The sequence below is a fragment of the Schistocerca americana genome, chromosome 2 (assembly GCF_021461395.2).
Source record: "Schistocerca americana isolate TAMUIC-IGC-003095 chromosome 2, iqSchAmer2.1, whole genome shotgun sequence".
Classification (NCBI taxonomy): Eukaryota; Metazoa; Arthropoda; class Insecta; order Orthoptera; family Acrididae; genus Schistocerca; species Schistocerca americana.
This window is the reverse complement of record NC_060120.1, coordinates 838,821,269-838,842,440: the sequence shown is the minus strand read 5'-3', so window position 1 is coordinate 838,842,440 and position 21,172 is coordinate 838,821,269.

The window sequence follows — 21,172 nt, the reverse complement described above, 5'->3', positions numbered from 1 at the left end:
AGTGCTGCTGTGTTGCAACAATTTACTAGGTTACCTCAAAAATCTGTGAAGCAGTGTGCACGTGAAAGCAGGGTGAGCTGATCAAGTGTACAATGAATTCTGAAGGCTGCAAAGTGCAGGCCGGCTGGAGTGGCCGTGCGATTTTAGGCGCTTCAGTCTGGAACCGCGCAACCGCTACGGTCGCAGGCTCGAATCCTGCCTCGGGCATGGATGTGTGTGATGTCTTTAGATTAGTTAGGTTTAAGTAGTTCTAAGTGACTGATGACCTTAGATGTTAAGTCCCGTAGTGCTCAGACCCATTTGAACCATTTTTTTGCGAAGTGCAAAGTGTAAATTCCAAGATCACTGCATGCTATGAACGAGGACGACCTGGATGGAACGATGGAGTACTGTGAATGGTTTGGAGGCATACTTCGCGAGGATGAACAGTTTGCGTGGTTATCTGTTCTGACGAGGTGGAGTTTTAACTGAATGGTACTGTGAACGGACGCAACTGTGTGCACTTGTCTCCTGAGAATCCTCACGTTCACATGGGCAAAGATGTTAATCTACCGGGTGTTAATGTGTGGTGTGATCTGTCATCACGCAATTTGTTTCGCCTATCTTCTTTGAAAGTACCATAACTCGTGAGGTATATCTTCATATGCTGCAAACATCTATTTTTAGCTGCTCTCCGTGAGGTGTTTGGAAATGAAAGATTTTACTTACAGCAAGATGGCACTCAGCCTCACTGTCGCAGAGATGTGAGCCTACTTGGGTGAAAATCTACCAGAACGATGGACAGGGTGAATACGATCTGTTGAGTACCCGCCACAATCTCCAGACCTAAAACCTCTTGACTTCTACCTATGGAAAACCTTGAAAAATGAAGTTTATCAACAGACGCCAAGTACAGTGGATGAGTTAAGAGAAACAATCGAGGCAATACTGGCAGCCATAGTTTGGTAAACTGTTTAGCGGCATCAACGTTGTTTGATCGCTAATGGGGATCACTTTGAATACATAAAATAACCTTCCCACCGTGCAAAAATAGTAACAATGTCAGTTTATCCCATTAATATTGACTATCAAAGAGGGTCTACATTTTTCCGGGGGTCTCTGTAGAAATTCTGAACACCGTGAGCATTGCGCAAATGCAGACTTGCCACAATGACGTTTCTTCATACGAATCTCACTGGGGAAAGAAAAGTCTTTAACTTTGCTGAAGATTTCACAACTTGGCAATAATTTCACATCAAACAGAGAATAACGAATCACTCATCCGAAAACTGCCGCTTGCAATTGATTATGAATCAAGACGCAGTACAGGAATTTCACCGACAACAATTTCAAGTAATTTTCTCATTCATTTAATTTTTTTAAATTAGTTTACCAGATGTACAATTATTACACATATAAGGACAACATTAATTCAATATACAGGGTCTCTCCAAAAATTTCGGAACTTTGTCCACAAAATTTTTCTACGCTTACCTTTTACTTATTGTACATGGTCTCCTCCACAACTGATACACCGCTCTCAACGCTGTTTCCACTTCTGGAAGCAGTCTTGGTACGCCTCTTGTTGAATTGCGCAAAGGGCCGTCTGCGATTTTTTTATCTCGTCTGTCATTGAATATCTTCTCCCTTTTAACGGGGTTTTCAGTTTTTGAACTGAAAGGAAGTTCACAGGAATCATATAATTCTCTTAAGGAACATCCCATTCTCATTTGCGCGATTCAAAAGCGCTTCACAGATTGTGAGGCGAAGTTCTTTCTGGTCTTGACTCATGAGCTGTTGGACGAACTTGGCGGCAGCAAGATGCATTCCAAGATGCCGTGTCAGGATTTCATGACATGACCCACCTGAAATGTTAAATTCTTCTGAAATTTCTGGGACAGCCAGTCTTCAATAGGCACGTACAATCCAGACATGAGCGTCGTTGACAGACTTCGAAGGGATCCTGTACGAGGGTCATCTTTAACTTCCATACGGCTATTTTTAAGCCATGTGAACCATTCATAAACTCGAGTACTGCTTAAGCACTCATCACCGTAGCCGTCTGCAACATTTGGTGTGTCTTTGTAAAGGTTTTCTCGAGTTTCAAGCAAAAGTGAATTCAGACGCATTGCTCCTAAACCCTGCCATCTCGAGTTTCGCAAACTGTGCGCAACAACGTTCTACTCAGTACAACACTGAACAATAACTGACAGACATGCAATAATGAAACTCCTGGCAGTTACACATTAAACACACGCGTGTGCAGGGATGCCAACCTCATTTCGCTCCAAAACGCCATTGGCACGAAATTACGAATGTTTCGGAATTTTTTGAACAGACCTCGTATATTAGAAAACACTTGTGTAGTAATCTTCTACGGCCATGGGTAGAAAAATGAAAAACAAAATAATAATAATAATAATAATAATAATAGGATCTCGAAAAAGGGGTGCCAAAGTACGAAATCGCTACGTTAGCCACTGTGCCCCCACTTCAATTTAAGTATTTACTCGCTAAAAGGCAGATACAGTACTTCAAAAATTTTCACTGTCGTTTTCTCAGAAACAGTCGAGTATCTACATGTAAGCAAAGGCACGTGGTTACTTAGTTAGACCCTTCTTTCACTGGGTGAAGTTTCTCGGAAATCAGGTTGTAGCACTTTCATTGTTCTCCTCATGAGTTGTTTCATTTGGGAATGATTAATGTCTTATACAAACCCCAAAATATATGAATTTGTGACTCATAGATGAACTTTTCAGGTAAAAAGAAATAAAGTTATCCAGCTTGAAATAGGGGAAATTTGCATCCAAAAATTTCACTCTGAGGAAAGATTGATATAGCAGTTTGTGGAGTCACTCATCCAAAGCCTATAATAAAGGTCTTCGATTCACAACATGTTCTTTGCTGGGACATTCCTGTTCAACAAGGTCGAGAACTACAACCTAAGTCTCTATTGTTTTATCCTTTAGCAGGAAGAAAACATTCATGTTATACATTCTGTCTCAGTACCAATGAATGGTAAACTTCTACGGGAAAAACTTAAGAGTGTTTTCAGACATGCCATCCATCGAAACTGCACCATTATGAAGATGAGAGATTGCTACTCATCATAAAGGTGACGTGGTGAGTTGCTGACAGGCACAATGGAAAGACTGTTACACATTGAGCTTTCGGCCGCCCTCATCAGAAAGGAAAAACATACACATTCGCACAAGTAAGCGTACCTCACACACACATGCCCGCAATCTCCGGCTGCAACAGCCAGAATTTCTGTCTGCAACTCAATGTGTCATGTTTATGGTGAGTAGCAAGCCATCCTTTTCATAATAGTGTTGATATTCCAACCTGGACTTACCACTGTTTGAAAACTATATTCTTTTCACACAAGTAGCAAAAAATTGGTTCATATGAATAGATTATGTTGAGATCATGTTTCAGTAAAAAGTCTTCGGTTTTTATTGTGTTTGTATTGCCAGCATTGACAGCCAACTGTATGTCATGCGCCGAGCTGGAAAAATAACTAAAGTCGGGTTCAGACACACAACAAAAGCGTCGCCATAGCTAGTCACATACTGCAGTTTCAATGCAGTTGAATGTGTGAACTCCCAGTTTTAGTGGCACAATTTAAGAGTCGCAACTTTCGTCATGTCACAGAAAATTCAACTTGGTTGTACGTTGTTGCGCCACTCCCCTTACATCACTGCTTCCTGGTGGCAGTATGTTGAAACAGGAGCATTCTGTCACAGTTCCGTGGAGTAACTGCGCTGTACTCCATTCGATTTCAGTGTGTTTTCATTTTATTACAGAAAAAAATGAAAATAGTGGTCGGCAGGTACACTTTTGCAGCTTCTGGAACTGCAAGAACAGTAAACTGTGCTTGATTTTCTGCAGCAGTGAGAGTGAGTGTGTGTGTGTAAATGGGGCAATATTTGCAAACAAATTATGTATCCCACAATCTTAAAAGACTTTTGGAAGAATAAATAAATAAACTTAACATATGAAACCAAAAAAGCAAGTCATATAAATTTTGTGATTTGTGAGACCAAGCATTGTATAAGTTGTGGAATATATGCACGAAATATCTCGCGAGTGTGGTGGGGCAGTTGTTAAACTAAAAAACAGTTATTTTAAATGCCTGAATCAATGAATACAATATGATTCTAAAATCTTGGAAGAGTGGCGTGCCTGCAGATGATATTTACATGTCAGCTTTTGGTTAGTTTACCACTTCAGACTGGATTTTCGTCTCTGAGTGTTATTTCTTTTTTAAATGTGTTTGTGGTCCCTGGTTTGTCCCTGTGCGAAATCTATTTTCGGATCCAACAATTGGGTTTCATCTTCCTTGTACTTAACTCTCGTCACAGATCGAATGTCATAACCTATACTATAACTTTCATACCTGCCCATATGACTTTAACTGGCGCCATATTGAGAGCCGTGCAACTACTTAAAATCTGTGGCCCCCTGCATGAACGACATATCACGATAGGTTACAGAAAGCCGCAAGCTGTGGCGCAACATTAGATGCGTATGACAACCCAGCTTAAGTCTTGCACTGCGACTGGCGTTCCTTACATACACAGTGCATCAAGACGCTTTGCTCCACCAGCACCTTATTTATTAGTTTTTAGACCCGTCCACACACAGCGATCTCTCTGCGCAAAAGTCTGCACAATCAATAAATCGCTGCAAATATGGTATGTTCACGTGACTGAAGTTCCAATCTACTGTTCGCCTGCCATCTGTCACTGTAGAAAAGAAATTTCAGTGGCAAGCAACTAGACTCTCACACAGTAACCTCAAAGTATATTTATTCAGAAATGGAGGAGTTTTTTTTTACGATTTGTGTATGCAACTTGTGTTGCAAAAAACAAAATGCAAGAAAAATGGTAGATACAGAATGACAAATCAAAACCGTGTACACAGTGGCTGCTGAAGTAAAGGCAGTTTTCGCACATAAATTTACTTTACGAGTTGCAAGGCGAACTCACGACTGGCAGAATTATTGAGGATGGATTTAGAAACGTCTTTTGACGCTCCTAATTCCTAGTATAACGCGGAAAAAAAGCTTGCATGAGGAAAGCATCTCACCACATGAGCGGCTGAAAGTGACATTAAGATTCCTGGCATAGGATCTATAACTTCGCTACTGCAATTTCGAAAAAAGCATTGAGTAAAATCGTACCTAACACACTTGAGCTATATATGTTGTCATAAATAATGATTTCACGAAGGCAAGTAAACCGCTATACCTCAATTCTGTTAAGTTACAGATCGTTGTTTTGCAGTTTTAGACATGTTTGTGGCACAGGGAATTCTTAGAAGCTATGTATGCGGTCAATGAGCTATAGTTTGGTTTGTTTGTATGTCGAGATTTTCAGTTCCCTGCATGAAGACTACGAGCAACTTTTGCACAAGAATATAAAAATCCATTCTGAACTCTAGACCAGGATTCATAGTATATATTGAAAGTGTTACTTTGTATTGTGGTACGGAATCTACATTTCGCTTCCAAACCACTCTTGTCATAAACCATATATTATATTAGAAAGTAAAAGAAGTGTAATAATTATTGTGTCCCTGGAGGCACTGTTCCAAGACCTTCCATTATCGGCTCACACAATATTCTGAACACGCTTTCCTTTAGAACAATTATGACCTACCTCTTTCTGCTACTCAGATTATGGCATACGACAGTACAGAGTGAAAGTATCCTAGCAGCCTCCGCCACCAAATCGAATAGATTTAGCTACTTTGCGGTAAACAGTCCGCAATGAGTTTATTTTTAAAAATATGTACCGTTTCCCCGTTTGCCGTAGGGTCAACCGCTCGTAATTTCTCTGTTAAAGAATTATAAACAGCTGCCTTCTTATCCCTAACCGACGTATCCCTGCTTTTACTTTTCCTAAGATACGAGGTGCGGCTAGAAAAAAACCGGACTGATGCTGGAAAAAACATTTATTTACAATTATTTACAATTTCATGTTATCTCCTTCAATGTACTCTCCTCCTCGGTCTCTACACCGCTCCATACGAATTTTCCACTGTTCATAGCAATGCTGCAGATCATTTTCGGTAAGTCCATACATTACTTCCGTCGCTTTTTCTTTTACTGCTTCAACAGTCTCAAATCTAGTTCCTTTCAAAGCTGACTTGACTTTAGGGAAAAGAAAAAAGTCACAGGGGGCCAAATCAGGTGAGTAGGGTGGATGATCTAAGATGGGAATGTTGTGTTTTGCCAAAAACGTCTTCACTGACAACGCACTGTGAGCTGGGGCATTGTCTTGGTGAAGGATCCATGACTTTTTTCTCCACAAATCGTTCCGTTTTCTCCGTACTCGCTCACGTAGGGTAGCCAGGACGCTAATGTAGTAATGCTGATTCACTGTTTGTCCCTCTGGTACCCAATCAATGTGCACAATCCCTTTGATGTCAAAAAAAAAAAAACAATCATCATTGCCTTGAATTTCGATTTTGACATTCGTGCTTTTTTTTGTCGTGGAGAACCAGGAGTTTTCCAATGCATCGATTGGCGTTTAGTTTCGGGGTCGTAAGTAAAAAACCACGATTCATCGCAAGTAATAACATTTTGTAAGAAGGTGGGATCACTTTCAATGTTTTCCAGGATGTCAGAACAAATCATTCTTCGGCGTTCCTTCTGTTCAATTGTGAGACCATTTGTGGAACCATTTTTGAACACACTTTGTTCATGTTGAAACTTTCATGAAGAATTTGCCTAACACTTTCCTTGTCAACTCCTGTTAACTCAGACACTGCTCTGATTGTTAAACGGCGATCTTGTCGAACAAGTTTACCGATTTTTTCAATGTTTGCATCAGTTTTTGCTGACAATGGTCTGCCAGTGCGAGTGTCATCACTGGTGTCTTCGCGGCCATCTTTAAATCGTTTAAACCACTCAAACACTTGTGTTCGCGATAAACAATCATCGCCGTACACTTGTTGTAACATTACAAACGTTTCACTTGCAGCTTTTCCTAGTTTGAAACAAAATTTGATGTTAACACACTGTTCTTTCTGTACACTCAACATTTTCCGACGCACAGACAAAACATCAACTACTTAAAACAGACGCCACGGGCAGACTGAGTGCAGGAGGCAGATGAAACTCGAGCAGTTGGCGGAGCGAGAGTCACGTGACAGGCCACGCGACTTTCAGCCTTATTGCATTCGTTTTATTGTTTCATCAGTACTAGTCCGGTTTTTTTCTAGCCACACCTCGTATGTACGATTCCTATGCACTTCGATAAATTCGGCAATGGATTGTCTAGAGCACCGAGGTGTCTCTGCCATTTTAAAATTCACTCTGCACACAGACGAGAACCACCTGACAGAACAAACAGCTGACTCAAACATGTTTTAGCACCAGATTTGCTGCGATGTCCTGTCCATATGCTGCAACTTGTCTGCGGAGATGTGATTTGAACCCACTGAATCGAGCAGTTTCGCTCAAACCTTCAACTCCAACTTCCAGGTTCGCACACAAAGTCACCCACAATGGTCTGTCTGCACAGAAGTGATGTGTGCAGACATTTGCGCAGATATATCGTTGCATGTGGGTGGGCCTTACTGTAGTATTTACCGATGTTCTGGAATGTGATTTCCAAGGTGCGTAGGTAAAACATGATTATCTTTTACCAGCTTCGCATTGTACTGTTCAAGCGTGAGATATTCGTCAGTACTGTGTGAACGTAATATTTATTCGAGAAATTTTGTATAAAACAAGTGACATTTTGATTCTGGTCCATTTCTCAGTGCATGATGCATGCATAAAAGCTCTCATTCCTTAGCATGATCTAAGAGCTGCAGCCTGGTCCACACTACAAGATTTTTGTGAAGGCTAGTATAAAGAGATTGAGATTGTCCATGTAAAGTGACTGCAGATGACTCAAGAATGTTTAAGGGGAGTTAGAACAAAAAAATTTTTTTTCACGTTTTCGGATTTTTATCTCATTATAAAAATTGCAATTTTCTGAATAAAATTTTATAATGATAATTTTTCGGATTTTTATCTCATTATAAAATTTGCAATTTTCTGAATAAAATTTTATAATGACACAAAAATCCAAAAATGTGAAAAAATTACCGATTTTATTAGATCTTGAAGTAATGCACCTAAAAATTTTAACATTTTAACCAGTGTAGATTATATTTAAAAAAATAAAATACTTCCCATATATAAGTATTCTATTTTATTTTTTTAAATATAATCTACACCCAGTATCGCATCGTTTCATTGTATAAACACGCGTTGTATGTCGAAGTCCTAACGTTTTTCTGAGGAAATGTGGCGAATAGTTTGAAATCTCTCAAAAAGTAAAGTACGACGCCAAAAAGAAGTATTTTGTGTTCAATATGTGGCGTGTGAAGTTACAGACAAGGAAATAGAGGAAAACTGGTCAGTATTTAGAGAAACACCCATTAGTGCTTCGAAGATTAAAATAAAACCTTGTGATACACAGTTTTCTCAAAACGAAAGTGATGGAAATGGTAGGCTAGGTTAGGTTATATTCTGATAGATTTACACATCCTAGCAAGGGTGTTAATTGAATGTGTGTGTTGTAAAATATGTTGAGCGCCGGTTAGTTTACATGAACACTGTGAGGTATCAAGTGGACTAGCCAAGAAACTTATCATTAATTGTACCAGTTGTAAATATACTCATCCATTTTGGAGTTCTGATAAGTGTAAAAATAATTGTTTCGAAGTAAATATTAGGTGGTTTTATTGATTGAGAGCTACTGGCAAAGGACACACTGCAGCAGAAACAATGTGTTCCATGATGAATATATGCCACGCCCACCCTGTTAAATCGACAAGTATGCAGGATTTATTGGAGCTGCTGTGGAATCTGTTGCAAGTGAGTCAATGAAGGGTGCTGCAAACGAAGCTGTTGAAATAAATGATGGTATGACTGACATACCAGTAGCTTTTGATGGCACTTGGCAGAAGTGCAACTACAGTTCTAATATTCTGTTGCTACAGTGACCAGTGTGACACTGGAGAGGCAATAGATTTCCAGGTTTTAACCAAACATTGTTATAAGTGTAAATCAGGGAATGAAGAAGGGCGTATCTGTGACAGAAATTATGAAGAAACAAGTGGTGGTATGGAGGCCTCTGCAGCTATTGAAAGTTTTAGTCGATCTGTGAATGAAAGGGGAGTGTGTTACACTAAGTTCTTAGGTGATGGAGACTCAAAACCATATAACAGTGTAGAAGCCGCTCAGCCTTATGGCGAGAAAATTATTACTAAACTGGGATGTGTTGGTCATGTCCAGAAATGAAATGAAATGAAATGTCGTGTGACGGGGGCCTCCCGTCGGGTAGACCGCTCGCCTGGTGCGAGTCTTTTGATCTGACGCCACTTCGGCGACTTGCGTGTCGATGGGGGTGAAATGATGATGATTAGGACAACACAACACCCAGTCCCTCAACGGAGAAAATCTCCAGCCCAGCCGGGAATCGAACCCGGGCCCTTTGGATTGACACACTGTCGCGCTGACCACTCAGCTACCGGGGGCAGACTCATGTCCAGAAGAGGATGGGCACCAGGTTGAGGAAGTTGAAACGAAGTTTGAGAGACAAGAAACTTTCTGATGGTAAAACCATAAGAGGCAGGCTGACAGACAAAATGATTGATGAACTACAGCAGTATAATGGGATGGCCATTAGAAATACTGAGGATTTGTTGAAAATGAAGCAGGCAGAATCGGCTACCTTCTTCCACAGACAGTCAACTGATGAAAAACCAGTACACCACCTTTGCCCTCCTGGACCTGATTCATGGTACAATTGCCGCGTTTCAACAATCAGTTGTTTCATTCATTGAAACTCAAATAAAAAACCAACAAAAAAAGATTGGTTTTAGGTGCGTTTTCCCCCAGTTCCTCTGAAAAGCAGTCATAAACGCTAGCGAGGACAGCGAAGTGTGGCTGCGAAATAAATGTTTACCTATTGGAACATTTACGTTTTAATTAATTGAAAACATAGATCAAACTACAACATATTTTTTCAGGTCCATCAAAACACAAAAACAAAGAATGACTCTTATGACACTTTGCTGTCAGAGAGAGCGTCCGTGATGGGTTTTCAGAAAGTGGCAAAAAATAACGCACCTGAAACTTTTTCTTGTGTCTGTGCGACGCGATTTAATACAACCCAAACATAAAAATTAAGCGAGAAGAAATGTTCCTTGTTGCTGACAAACTGGTATTTGATAACTGGCATACTGCTAAGTGATTTATCATATTATGAAATATAGTTTTATTTGTCATATTTATAAATAATAAAGAGTCATGCGATAAGAAAAATTTACTTCAATGTAATGCAGCTTGAAATTTTCTTTCAGTTCTTCAAGCTTTGACTGGCGTACCTTGTGCGACAATTTTTCGAACTGATCTTTGTGACAGGTATTAAAGCGACGTTCAGTCGAGTACTTTTTTAAATACATGAGGTTCCGATGACATACAAAACATTTGGCATGATTTTCGACAGCGATACAAAAGAAATTAATTTCCAGCTCGGGTTTAAATAGGGCGGATGTGCCGCTCTGCCTTTTTTTTTTTTTTTTTTTTTTTTTTGGTTTGCTGCTGTTGACCATCCATCTTGATCCACTAGCCTTACTTCTGTTGACTAACGGTTTTATGTCATATCAATGCTTTTGACCGCTGCTGGCACGGCGGTCTGTCTCCCGTACGAAGCGAGCGTACAGCGGCATGGCGAGGCGTGGCACAGCAGAGCGCACGGTCAGCTAAGCGACATGGCTCGGCCACTGTGACATCTTGCCCACTGGCCGCGGGCGCTAGCGTCCCAGGGGCACAATTTGGACGAAGCTGGTGTAGATGTTTCAAGAATTTTTTTCCCTGAGTAATACATATAAAAATCGAGTTTCTGAACTATGCGTTGTAGGAATAATGTTGTGAACAAAGAATAGAAATCTCAATCGTTGGTCGATATCCATCTTGTTGGTCGATATCCATCTGTGCACTTGCAATCATTATTTCAGTTTATCCACATGTGAATGTGCAAACTGTTCAGCATATTTGTTCTGCTCAGTGTTAACAGATTCGCCCGGGGCGCTGGCCTAGGGCAATCGCGGGCGCTAGCACCCCAGGGGTACAGTGTGGACAAGTCCGCTGTAGATGTTTCAAGGATTTTTTTCTGTGAGTAATACATTTCAAAATCGAGTTTCTGAACTATGCCTTTTAGGAATGACATTGCGAACAAAGAACAGAAATCTCAGTTGTTGGTCGATATCCATCCGTGCACTTGCAATCATTGCTTCAGTTTATCCACATGTGAATCTGCAAAATGTTCAGCATATTTGTTCTGCTCATTGTTAGCGATTTGTTATCAGAAACGGATGTGAAAATATCACGTGGACTACTGCGGCTGGTGGAAAACATGCACTTTGTAGAGTCTTCGAAATGATACCAACTTATGGCCTGACACCATCTGTTGACCACCCAGTACTGCACCTGCAGGCAGCCTGAACTCGTTTGTTGAGCACAGTCAAGGAGTTAACATGTATCCTTACTTCCCCTACCATACCATCACTTACTTGTTACAAAAGCAAAGGAAGAATAAGTATCAAGTGGTCAAAGCCGGACAAGGAATTCAAAGTGAACTAATTGTAGTGGCAGTTTGGCAAGAGTGGATGGTTCGGACATGACGTTGAGCACTCTGCTTGGAGACTTTGAATGCGGAATGATAGTTGGAGCAAGACATATGGGACATCCCATTTTGAAAATCATTAGCGAATTCAATATTCTGAGATCCACAATGTCAATGGTGTGCCAAGAATACCAATATATCAGGTGTTGCCTCTCACCATGGGCAACACAGTGGCCAATGGCCTTCACTTAATGACCAAGAGCAGTGGCATTTGCGTAGAGTTGTCATTGCTAACACACAAGCAACACTGCTTGAAATAACTGCAGAAACCAATGTGGAACATATGACAAACATATCCGTTAGGGCTGTGCAGCAGAATTTGGCGTTAATGAGCTGTGGCAGCAGATGACTGACAGGAGTGCCTTTGCTAATAGCATGATGTTGCCAACAGCACTTCTCCTGGGATCATGACCATATTGGTTGGACCCCAGACAATGGAAAACCATGTCTGGTCAGATGCAGATGTGTTCCAGTTTCGGTTGGTAAGAGCTGATGGTAGTGTTCGAGTGTGGTGCAGACCTCAGGAAACAAAGGACACAAGTTGCCTACAAGACACCGTGCATGCTGTTGGTGGCTCCATAGTGATGTGGGCTGTGTTTAAATGAAATGGACTGTGCCCTCTGATCCAACTGAACTGATCATTGACTGGAAATGGATATGTTCAGCTACTTGGTGATCATTTGCAGCCATTCATGGACTTCATGTTCCCAAATGACGATGGAATTTTTATGGATAACAATGCCCCATGTCATCGGACCACAGTTTTTCGCAATTAGTTTGAAGAAAATTCTGGACAGTAGAAGCGAATTTGGTAACCATGATTGCCTGGATCACAATATAGAAGTCAGTTGATGCACAAAATTTTGCACTGTCAACACTTTTGCAATTATGGATGGCCTTACATGCAGCATGGCTCAATATTTCTCCAGGCAATTTCCATCGACCTTTTGAGTCCATGTCACATCGAGTTGCTACACTACGTGGAGCAAAAGAAAGTGTGACATGATATAAGGTGGCATCCCATGACTGTCACCACAATGTATCTCGTAACACTGAATTTTCTGTGGCTAGGAACAAAGGGCATTTTGAGATTTCGAGTGATAAAAAAACTGGAGTAACACTTACAGACACTTTCCTCTAATGTGACATATATAAGCAAGACAGCAAAGTACGTTCAAATTTCAACTGCTATGAGAGGCATGGAATCATCTGTATCACTATAATAACGAACACTAGCCACATGGAATGTTTATATACCACTGTAAATTTGCATTTGCAGGGACAGAATGCAATACTACATGACTGCCCCCCTTGTGTTAACGATATCAGAGATTAAATTTCATACGTCACCCTGCACGTGTTACCATTGCTTTGTTGAAACCGGGCATTGAGCCACTGGTTCCAGCAGGATGTGACGTACCAGTCTTTGGCGTCATTTTCTTCCCTGGGTGCCTGGTGTCCGTGGTGTCTTGTGGTGGCTGTAGGGTACCGGAACGTTTTCTGATGTTACATTCATATCTTCTTGTTCACCTCCTGCAGTCCTTGGCGTGTCCATTGTGTCGAAAAATGTGGGCTTGAGTAAGTCTACTGCAACATTGGTGGGCATACCGTTTACTCTAATCTGGAACGTGTGGCCACCTCTGCTAATCACCGAATATGGTTCGTCGTACAGTGGCTGCAACAGCTTGCGTACTGCATCATTGCATAAGAAAATGTGTGTGCAGTTCTCAAACTTTGTGAACACAAACAAGTGTCTCCCAGCCTGACTTCTGGGTGTCGTTGATCTAAGCTGGTGTATGTGCTCTCATAATCTAGCAGCAAAGTCTGATGCATCAACTGCATCATCTGCCATGATGTGCAAGAATTTGCCTGGCAGACATAGTGTTTGTCCGTGCACTAGCTCTGCTGCCGCAGCTTTTAAATCGCTTTTTAATAACGCCCGTAGTCCGAGGAGTACAACAGGTAGTGCCTCCATCCAATTCTGTGTTGTGTGACAACGTAGAGCTGCTTTAAGTTGGCGATGCAGGCGTTCAACTATAACACTTGATGCAGGTGATAGGCTGTACATGGTTAATGCCTAATAATGTAGCTAATGCTCTGAAAATGTAGGCTTCGAATTGTTGTTCCTGGTCTGTGGTAATCTGTACTGGTACGCTGAATTGGGTGATTCAACCACGAAAAAATGTCTGCGCCACAGTTTCGGCTGTGATATCCTTCATGGGGAATGCTTCAGGCCATCTGGTAAATCGGTCCACAACTGTAAGACAATAATTATAGCCTTCTGAGACTTTGAGCAGGCCACAATATCAACGTGCACATGTTAGAAACTTTGATTTGGCGGCAGAATTACGCTTAGTGGTGCTCTGACACACTGTGTTATCTTGTTCCTCTGACACGCAATGCGTTGCTTGACAAATGATGCAATAGCTTGTGCTCAAAAGTGTTGGGGCACAAATGGACTTGCTCTCACTCCAGACAGGTCACAATACAATTCAACATTCGCTTCAGGCCTCAAGACATGTTGTAACTTCAATCATCCCAAATCTCTTAACTCATTGTCACATTGCTGGGCCTGTGCGAGCCGTTACAGCTTCAACATGGTGAGCATGTGTCTGCTCTCACATTCGCAGGCTCTACACTTGATAGCACACGTGCCGGTATATTCAGCTTCCCTTGTATATAAACAATGCAGGTGGTGAACTGGCTAATGTAATCTAAATGGCGTAGTTGCCTCAGCGATATTTTCTCTGGTTTTACAGCAAAGGCATACGTTAGGAGCTTGTGATCTGTATAATTAGTGAACTATTGGCCCTCTAGTAAATGCTCGAATTTCTTGACTGTGGCATAAGCTGCACACAGTTCGCAGTCATAGGTAGCCCAAAGTTGCAGTGAAGGTGACAACTTCTGACTAAAAAATGCTATGGGCTGCCAACACTGTTCAACATGTTGTTGCACTGTAGCGCCAACAGCAGTAGATGAGGCATCAACCATAAGTGCAAGTGGAGCCTGAGCCACGGGGTGTGCTAATTGTGCAGCCTCTGCAATTGCTGTTTTTACTGCTTGAAATGCGTCATCTGCTTTGCTTGTCCAATGCAACTTGTCGTTTGGCCTTGGTGTGCCTTAAGAAATTCATTCAGGGGCACCGTTATTGATGCATATTTGTATACAAAACTGCAATAAAAATTTATGACCCCTAAAAACCAATGTAGCTCTCTGATTGCAATGGGGCGAGGATACTTGTTTATGGAGTCCACTTTACCTTGCAACGGTCAAATACCATGTGCGTCTACCATGCAACCCAGAAATTGCACTTCCCTTACTCTGAAAGTACACTTTGAAGGATTAATTACTAAAATGTGTGTGTAAATGATTAAATACCTGAGCCAGATGATGTAAATGTTCTTCTTATGTCGCAGACATCACTAAAATATCATCTATGTAAACATTACAGAAATCTAAGTCTCTTGTGATCTCATCCATGAAACGCTGAAACGTCTGTGGTGTGTTGCACAGACCAAAAACATCCTAGTGAACCCGAATAGACTGAAAGGTGTTGTCACTGCTTTCTTGGGGATATCTTTATGGCAAAGGGGATCTGATAATACGCCCGGACTAGATCAATAGTGGAAAATATAGTCTTGCCATGAAAAGTGGCAGAGAAGTCTTCTATATGTAGCAACAGGTACCGATGCCATCCTGACACACCAACACTTCCCTGACTTTTGGAAGCCGGCCAAGGTCCTGATGTTCAGGAAGCCAGGGAAAGACCACTCCCTCCCACAAAATTACTGACCTATCAGTCTGCTGTGCTCGCTCAGCAAGACTGTTGAGAAGGTAATACTAAAACGTATCACTAGGCATTGCATCGCCAACGACACCCTAAGACCGGAGCAATTCGGCCTCAGGAATCACCACTCGACAACACAACAACTCCTCTGCGTAGTCGAACATATAACACACGGCTACAACATGAACAAAGCCACAGGGGCCGTGTTCCTAGACATCGAAAAGGCTTTCGATCGCCTCTGGCACAACGGACTCATACGCAAATTAAGCGATGCTGGTTTCCCGGACGGACTCGTACGTCTCATACACTCATATCTCACGAACAGATGTTTCAACACTAACGTGCAGGATAAACAATCAACACAACACGGTATCCAAGCTGGAGTACCCCAAGGAAGCATCCTAGGGCCCATCTTGTTTAACCTGTACATTAATGACTTCCCAGCGACACGAAACACGACGTAAGCCGTCTATGCGGATGACACAGCCATCATCAGGCAAGACTGGAAACCGTCGAACATCAACTCACGAATACAGACAGCACTCAGAACAGCTGAGCCTTGGCTGGAGTGATGGCGTATTAAAGTAAACGTCGACAAGTGCAAAGCAGTTCTGTTCACACGCAGACCGAAACTACTGCGCAAACACCAACACTGTAGACCGATAACACTACATACACGCCCAATACGTTTCCGAGAGAAAGTCAGATACCTTGGTGTCTGGCTGGACCGGAAACTTACATGGGGGGACCACATCGAATACGTTGCCAACCGAGCACACGCGAGGCTCAAACAGCTCTACCCAATGCTCAACAGGGAAAGCACACTGAATAGGAGGGTGTCGAGGTCCTTATACACGACACTGATTAGACCTCTGATGACGTACGCAGCTCCCGTCTGGGGATATGCAGCTCCCACACGACTGTGCCACCTGCAGATCATACAGAACAAGGTGCTACGAATCATCAGCAATGCTCCACGCTACACACGCACCGTGGATCTTCACCATGAATACCGCCTTGATACCCTCAAGGAAGTATTCAAGAAACACGCCACACGACTATACAGGAACTCGAGACACTCGAACAATCCTTTCATCCTCACTCTGGGAAACTACGATCACAACCACAGGTGGAAACACAAGCGGCCAAAGACACTGCTAGCTGGGGCATAACCACCTATGGTAAACTAACATACGCAAACAGCGACAAACGCCGGTAAGCCCCTGCATATCAGCAACACTGACTGGTAACTACCAGCTGCTATTAGAGCCGACCAACAGGCCACAGCAGGGACACCGATGAGCTCGCCCACAGACGCACGAACAATCTGCCAACACTCCCTCACACTGTGCCTCCGGTATATGACCTATCGGACACAAGATCGATAACAAACCTAACTGTTGCAGGTTGCAGGACGCTGAACGAGGACTCTGTACCAGCACCCAGCGCCAGCCGCTGAGCAGCACAAACGCACAACGTCAAGGTATCGACATGCATGATACCCACTACTAATAAAGCCTATCCTTGCACAACCTATCGCAGGCAGCAAGACAACCGCTACTGCTCTTGCCGCCCGACCTAACTTTCGCAGAGGTTTTTTTCCCTTGGCTCTTGCTTTGGCACTTTTTTTCCTCTGCCCTTCAAACCGCTACCCTTCGTCAGATTTCGACCAATCTATCTCCAGATGAGCGCGTATTAATGGTTAATCCTAACCAGACGTACGCAAACATTGCAGTACTCACATCCTGCGACACCTCACTTTAGTGAATACTAACCCTTATGCAGAGATGGCAGTAGACCTTTTGTGTTGGCCATCATGCCGGTGTGGGCGTGGAGGGGCTCCATCTCTATTTAAAAAAAAAAAAAAAGATGCAGGATGGTCCTTGTGTTGAGCTGTCGGTAATCGCCTCATGGACGCCACCCATTCTTCTTCTTTGGTACCACACGAATTGGGGCTGCCCAACTGCTACTTGAAACTCTACAAATGCCCATTGACAGTATGCTGTGTAGTTCCTGCTTCACCACTCTCAACTTCTCTGGCGTCAAACGTCTAGTCCTAGCGTGAGATGGCGGGCCTGGCATCATTAAAATGTGATGTACCATTGTGTGTTTAACTGGTGGGAGAGTAGGCAATTGCTGCACGATTTCGGGAAATTCTTTTAGTAATTGTGTGTATGGTGTATCTCCTGCTACCGTACTTACTGTCATCGGAGTGATGCAACACACCTTCCTTGGAGTACGTAGGCTTGTAGTGGAATCAATCAGTTGCTTGATTTGGAGGTCAAGTACTAGATCATAAAAGAATAAAAAAATCAGCTCCTGTGATAGGTTGTGATATATCTGCTACTGTGAAGTGCCACTCAAATGTACAGTGTAGTCCTAGGTTAAGCAACAAAGTGACCTGACCGTATGTTTTAATCTTAAGAGTTGTTAGCGGCAAACAGACAAGAATTGTCGCAACTCCAGCACGGTACACAAGCTACTGGGTACAAGGACACATCTGCCTTTGTGTCCACCAGGTATTGTACTTTCATGTTGTGGTCTGTGACAAAAAGTCTCGACAATCCTGTCTGCTGTTCATGCTACAGCATTTAAATCACCTGCACACACTGTCAGAATTTTTTGAGCCTCAGAGGGTAATCAGGACAACCAAATATTGCGCAGCACATCGTCACTCACTGTGTTGCTTGCCAGTGTGCGCAAAGGGCATGAAAGTTGTGACAGGGTTCGATCATCGAGCTCCTCAGTCTGTAAAAGCTTATCAAGTCGCTTCGGTTCTGATTGTGATAGGTGCATCACTAGTGCGTTCTTAATTGACGCATACCAGCTGTCGTTGAGTGGTGCAGCGAGGATATCTTGTACTTCAACAGCTAAGTCTTCTGTTAGTGCTGCAACCACACAGCTATACTTCGTTTTGTCTGCTGGTATCTGTGCGAGGATGAACTGGCTTTCAAGCTGCACAAACCACAATACCGGGTTATGTTGCCAGAAAGCCAGGGGTTTAATTGTAACCCTGTTAACTGTGCTGCTTGTAGCTGGATCTGCGGTGATTGACAGATTGTCCGTGTTCGTGCGAGAACGAGAGTGGTGCAGCTGACGTGGAAGTAAGGAACATTCATGTTATGATGTGGTGCAGAACGCTGAAGCCGTTGCGGCTGTGTTGTTGTGTTAAAGTCGGAGTCACCAAATATGTGGTATCTGCTAGAATTGAACATTTATTTCCACATAAAACACATCTCAGGATAGCTTCCAAGTCTGGAAGGCTAAACAACTAACTGTTAGAGGCATGGAATTGTTTATATCACTCATGTCAAAGAGTAATTATAATAACAAACACTAGCTACATGAAATGTTTATATACCACTGTACACTAGTGTTCTCGGGGACAGAATGCGATGCTACAGGTGCTTATTTCGTTCAGTGGAATAAACAGGCGGCATCCACACTTTCTCAGAAATTCTTAAAAACTGCACAAAAACATACCATTCAACATTACAAATGAAAAAGAAAAGCGTATAAACTTTTTAGACATTAATATCCATCATGAATGCATGACTCAAACAATTAATGTTTTCTGAAAGCCGTGCACATCTGATGCGATAATCTGCGATACCTCATGTCGTCCTGTGACATCCAGTAGACACAATAATCTGCTTACCATTATCTAGTAAGAACCCTGAAATAAAACTGAATACATTGAGACACATAGCCATGTAAACAGGATACAATCCTGAGATCATAAATGAAATCTATAGAGATAACAAAAATAAAAACTGTAACATTAGAATAAGAAAAATAGCATTAATAATAGAAGTGAGAAAACAGGAACCAAAATATGCAGTGTGGTCCACATCTAATAAAGTTCACTACATCTTTTGTAAAACAGGAGTAAAAATCTTTTTTCATACTGAAAATACTATCCAGTCCAACGTAAGACACGAATCTGACCTAATGTGCTACTTTCACCAATCAGGTGTATATGAAGTGCATTGCAACAATTATTACATTAGACAAACTGGTAGAAAAATATGTACACATTACAAAGATCACTGTTAACAGCAACAAAAGAAATCTGTTGACCTAAGCATGCACTTAAGGGATGAAAAACATTTAATGAATTAAAGTGAAACAAATATTCTCATTTTACTTAAGTGGCAAGAAATGTACATGAGCGATCCTTGCCTATACTTTGCAGAATAATAAAAGGATGTCAGTGAGTGACAAATACATATTCAAAACAAAATGTGCCATTAAAAAACAATGTCCATCTTGGAGCAGTTTTCATAGGCCCACACAAATTTCTGTGAAAACTGCCTCAGAAAGAAGGGCATGCACTTAAAAAGGGAGGGGTCTTTAACACTCAGGAAAATGATTACAGACATTTGCTAAATCACTGGGAGCCAGGAAAACTAATATGGTCTGATGGGGGAATCCTAGATGTTTTGGTTAGACAGAAGTGTGTTGGCTCTGTAGGACATTCTGTTTACCGTAAGCCTACCCACACTGATTTGTAGTTGCACTCTTCAAGTTGCCATCATCCATCCCAAATCATGAGTGTGCTTAAAACCCTTGTACACAGGGCCCATACAGTGCTGGATGCAGATAATGTTCCTAAAGAGCTTTCACACTTAAAGACAGTGGAAACTCGTCCTCACAAATTAACAGGGCATTCTCAGCTAAAACTGAGAACCCGGAAGTGGATTAAGATGAGAACACACCATCAAAGTCCCTAGCTTTTCTTCCCTTCGTTGGAAATATTTCCTTCAAAACAGCAATAATTTTCAGGTGAAAGTGATTTTTCGCCCACCATCTAAGATTTCAGACATGCTGGGGTCAGTGAAGGATAATTTGCTATTGCAGAAGGCGGGAATTTACAAAACACCTTGCCAGTGTGGTATGGGCTATATAGGACAAACAACACGCACAGTGGAAGAATGTTGCACAGAACATAAACTCTGCACTCACCTTCTGCAACCCACCAAGTCTGCAGGTGCGGAACACTGTATCTCCAATGGACATTCAATAGACTACAACAGAACATTAATTTTGGCCACAGCAACATCTTCTTGGGACTCCATTATAAAAGAATCCATTGAAACACATACAGTGGAAAAACTAATGAACCGTAACAGTGGCTACCAGCTGGATAATTTGTGGAATCCCATCATCTCACAGATTTGCACGAAGACACAAAAATACTCCAATAACTGCTGCAAGTGGCAACGCAGAGCACAGCTGATCTTTGCAGTTCCACCAGCGAGGGCACTGCTGCTGTGAAGTGTGGTCCTCCTGTCAGTGAGACTCTGATGCATACGTGGCAGTACCATCAGCACACTACATAAGGCAAAGCGGAGAATGTCTTCATCAGTCTTCGATGGCTCACCAGAAGATGACTGGCAGGTGTCCAGTTGAAATATTGTGGAATGAAGTTTACGATGGCCAGCTGCAATCACGGAATCTCTTCGAACCAAGCAACAGCAATTAACACCACCACAGTGAACTCAAAGAAACAAGGTAAAGAAAGCCTGGAATGTAACTGATGCTGAAAGAAAGAAAAAAGATGGACCACACAAAGAAACAAAGATGTTGTTGTTGTTGTTGTTGTGGTCTTCAGTCCTGAAACTGGTTTGATGCAGCTCTCCATGCTACTCTATCCTGTGCAAGCTTCTTCATGTCCCAGTACCTACTGCAGCCTACATCCTTCTAGCCTACA